This window comes from Euprymna scolopes, chromosome 17 (assembly GCF_053919585.1).
Source record: "Euprymna scolopes isolate OS-2025 chromosome 17, ASM5391958v1, whole genome shotgun sequence".
Classification (NCBI taxonomy): domain Eukaryota; kingdom Metazoa; phylum Mollusca; class Cephalopoda; order Sepiida; family Sepiolidae; genus Euprymna; species Euprymna scolopes.
The window spans coordinates 121,978,436-121,983,252 of record NC_136498.1 but is presented as its reverse complement, the minus strand read 5'-3'; the positions used below and the strand labels follow the sequence as shown (position 1 = coordinate 121,983,252).

General features: G+C 39.9%; 1 pseudogene; it reads right to left on the bottom strand.

The window, feature by feature from the left end:
• Positions 1-309: 309 nt before the first annotated feature.
• LOC145297109 (5S ribosomal RNA) lies at positions 310-426 on the bottom strand (annotated as a pseudogene).
• Positions 427-4,817: the final 4,391 nt, after the last annotated feature.

Genomic DNA, 4,817 nt, shown 5'->3' with positions numbered 1-4,817 from the left:
CTACTATTATTACTAATTCTATTATTACATAACAACAACAATAATGAAGATAAGCATTTTTTTTTATTCTTGCTATTAATTTGAACTTCCGATCCCTCTTCTCATTTCAAGCACCCATACATTCAGCACTATGCCTTACTTGTGAGTGTACCCCTTCCTTCTATACCACAGAAATAAAAATCTCGGTATTAAAAGATGGAAAACATTTTGCACAATCTCCAACCACACCTCCCCCGAGTCGACATTGTTGAATACCAGTGGCAAGTGGAGGTCATGACGATTGGAAACAATGCCGAGATAAGCGGAAAGCACATACATTACCTAGAATTCCCAAATGGTCACCCATCTGGTACTAGCCAGGCTCAACGTTGCTTAACTTTGGTGATCTGACGAGAACCGGTGTGTCAACGTGATTTACATTCATACATACATACATACATACATACATACATACATGCATGCATGCATACATACATACATACATACATACATACAGACAGACATGCATACATGCATACATACATACAGACATGCATACATACATACATACATGCATGCATGCATACATGCGTACATACATACATACATATATGCATACATACATACATACATGCATACATACATACATGCATACATACATACATGCATACATACATACATACATACATACATGCATGAATGCATACATACATACATACATGCATACATACATACATACATGCATACATGCATACATACATACATACATACATACGTGCATGCATGTATACATAGTGATTGTCACTTCTTGACAGAAAAAGACCATCTTTCCCTTGTTTTATTGTTGATTATTCATTCATTTTCATGTACTTTTTAAATATTGTTTTTATTTATTATATATATATATATATATATATATATACATATATATATATATATATATATATATATATATATATATATACACACACATACATATAAACATGTGGAGATGTGATCAAGATGAATCAATTTCTATCTACTGTGGGAACGAAGGTGGCTCATCACCCTAGCCCTGCTCTTACACAGTCTGTTGCAAAGGTCACACTTAAGCTGAGATTGAGGGATGCCAACTGGTGCTGCTCTACTGTGGACGTTCATATAATGCTTCAGGCCTCCACTCGATTTACAGACCACAGAGCAAATAGAATATCTGTGTCCCGCAGTGTTTTCCCCATCAAAGAAAGATTGATCTCAATGTGATCCAGCTTCGGATAAAGTCATTTTACCACATAAATCACAGATGTGGTTCTGCATGAAATCCTCCAACAGACCTGATAGATCTGACAGATTTTTCTTCCAGATATCATGCTCCATTTTTGCATGCTCATATTTTTTCTTCTCAAAGCTATCACAGCCATGATAGACCAAGGAGCGCCACTTTTTACGATCATTGGAAGCACTTTCCCAACTGAACACATAAATTCCAAGAGCTTTAAGATTATCTTTGATGATATCCCTAAAGCATCGGTTTATGTTGTGGACGCTTTCCTTGTGTAATTTCACCATAGAACAGGCGCTTTGGCAATCTCTTGTTGTCCATCCTTGTCAGATGTCCAGCCCACCTCATCTGGTTGCGTATAATCAACTTCTCGATACAAGGTACGTCAGCTTGTATGAGAACATCCATATCAGGTATAAAAGAGCTCCACCTGATGCCTAGAATGTGTCTCAGGAATTTTTGGTGCACTCTCTCCATGACTTTTATGTGTCTACCATAAGTTGTCCAGGCCTCAGAAGCGTAAAGCAAGGATGGTAAAATACAAGAGTGATAGACACTGATCTTTGTATGAAGAGTTATGCCCCTGTCAGACCACACGCGCTTCTCTAAGCCACCAAAAGCATTAGTGGCATGCTGTATCCTATAGCTGACCTCAGCATCCAGGGTTCCGTCTCTGGCAAGAGTACTACCCAAATACCCAAATGTGTCAATCACAGCAAGTCTCTGGTTGTTGACAAAAATATTTGGTTCCACATACAAACCACCGGGTGGAGGTGTGAACATGACCTTAGTCTTCTTAAGACTAATAGTAAGCCCAAAAGATGCACAGGCCCCTGACAACAGATCCATGATACCCTGCATATCACTCTCACCATGGGCCATGAAATCGGCATCATCTGCATAAAGCAATTCACGAACCAGGTGCTGAAAGGTCCTTGTAGAAACATGAAAATGACGAAGATCAAAGACTTTACCTGTGGTTCTGAAACACAAACAAACCCCCTGAAAACATTCCCTAAAGGCATAGGAAAGCATAGTTGCAAAATAAATAGAAAAAAGTGTAGGTGCTGGGATATCACCCTGCTTCACACCATTGTCAACTGAGATGGGTTCTGATAGGCATCCATTGAAGTTCAGGCGAGCCTTCATATTAGTGTTGAGCTCCCTGAGTAATCGTAGAAATTGAGGTGGGCATCCCAACTTCCCCAGAATTATCCATAGGGCATTTCTGTTCACCGTATTGAGAGCCAGTCAAATCAACAAAAACCTGATAAAGCGAAACACGGTGTTCAATACATTTCTCCTGCAACTGCCGAGCAGAGAAGATCATGTCCGTGGTTCCTCTGCCCGGATTAAAGCCACTTTGGCTTTCGGGAATGACGGATGGACAAATATACTTTAACAATCTATTGAGTAGAACTCTGGAAAATACTTTGCCAACTGCTTCCAACAAACTAATCCCACGATAACTTCCACAGTCGGTCCTGGGCCCCTTTCCCTTGTACAGTGATATAAGAATTGCATCAACCCAATCCTGATGGACGGGAACACACCTCCAGACATCAGCAATAAGATGAAGAATTTCATGAACAAGTTTATCACCCCCATGTAAGAGGACTTTCACAAGAATACCAGAAAGTCCTGGAGCCCTCCCAACATTCACTTCCTTGATTTCATCTCTAATTTCATTCTCAGATGGGAACTCAGACATTTCATGGATAAGCTTCTGTTGTGATAAAAATTCATTGATGACGTCATCAACATTAGAGGGGTTGTCAAAGATAAGATTAATACTCAGTCCAATGAAGGAGAATCTTGTTAGGATCCTGTATAAGGGCAATTCCATCACTTGAGAGTAGGGAAGATGTAGATATGGTTTGAGGACCAAAAGCTTTTTTAAGCAAATGGCACATGCGTTTTTTTTTTTTTTTTTTTTTTTTTTTTACACAGTGGTCACCACTTATCAAGGCCTGGAAGCCACTCAAGGATAAGGGTTATTGAAAGTGCATTACGTTAGTGTGGAGATTTGATGAAGTGTTTACTTAAGGGGGCGGTTCATTAGGAATTTGTTAACGTTGGACTTGAACACATCCAAGTTGTAGTCAGGTGGGAAGCAGGCAGGCGGAACAGAGTTCCACAGGCGTGCAGTTCTAAGAAAGAAGCTTTGTTCATGGAATCCACGTTTTGATTTAGGCACAGATAAAGAGTGAGAGAAATTTTTCACAGTGAATTCAGCTAGACGGGTGTTTTTCGTGAAAGATTTGTGAGGGGGGACCAGAGATTGGAGTTCAGACGAGCACCTGCCATGGAAATAACGATAAAGCAAGGATAGGCTCGCAATGTCTCTTCTGTGGGAGAGAGGTTGCAGGGCAGAGAAAAGGGCATCCCTCCACTAAGCCACGAAGTCTGTTTTGTACTCTGTCAAGGCAGGATAGGCTGTTTTTAGCAGCTCCTTCCCAGATATGGCAACAGTATTACATCCTTAGACGTACTTGGCTTTTATATAGATAGAGAATTGCATCAGTAGTGAGATATCTTCTGGAGCGGTAGAAGGATCCCACCATCTTTCCAGCGACCTTGGCAACAAACTTGATGTACGTGTTCCATTTCAGATCAGGAGTAAAGGACAAACCCAGAAGCTTGTCAAAACACGGGGCCTCACCCAGACGAGAGCCATCCATCACAATTGATGCCAGATGGGGATCAGAGCGTTGATGATGTAAGGATAGGAGTTTGGTTTTAGATGCATTAAAGGTAACCAGCCACATCTTCCCCCACTGAACCACACGCTCGAGATCAGAGGACAGAGAATCAGAGAGAACTTTGTCATTTACAGCCTTTGATGTGTTGCCATAGATGGTCCTGTCATCAGCATAGATGTCAATGAATGATTTAAGTATGTGTTTAGGGAGGTCATTGATGTAGATCAGGAAGAGAGTTGGGCCCAGGATTGACCCCTGATGGACTCCAGCATTAATACTGCAGGCCTCTGATTTTTGTCCATCGACCACTACTCTTATGAGCCTATCGGAGAGAAATGATTTAATGATTGAGAAAACATTTCCAGTTATACTGTAGCTGGAAATAACTCTGCTAATTTTCGGTCTACAGACTCAAGATTTGACATAAATGGGGACAATTTTTAATCGGTTTTCGGCCAGACATTTGGCTGTTAAGGGGTCAAAGTTCAACGATTTGACCTTTGAAAACTCTACAAAACTCCTCCGCCATTTTTAGGTATAAACATTTGACATTTTAGATATAGGTTACTTGGACATGGATCTAACTTTATAATTTGATTTGAGCCCAAAACAATTAATGTTAAGGGGGTCATAATTGGGGTCAAAGTTAAAAAAAAATTGACCATTGCGGTCTCTACCAAATTACTCAGCGAATTTTTGGTTTAAACATTTGAAATTTTACATAAAGGGTATTCAGACATCGGGGCAAGCTTTTTAATCGTTTGTTTTGCTGAAAATGTGGCTTCCAAGTGGTAAAAGTTACAAAGATTTTACCTTTACGGTTTCCAGCAAACTATTAAGACAATTTTTATTCTAAACATTTGAAATTTTACATA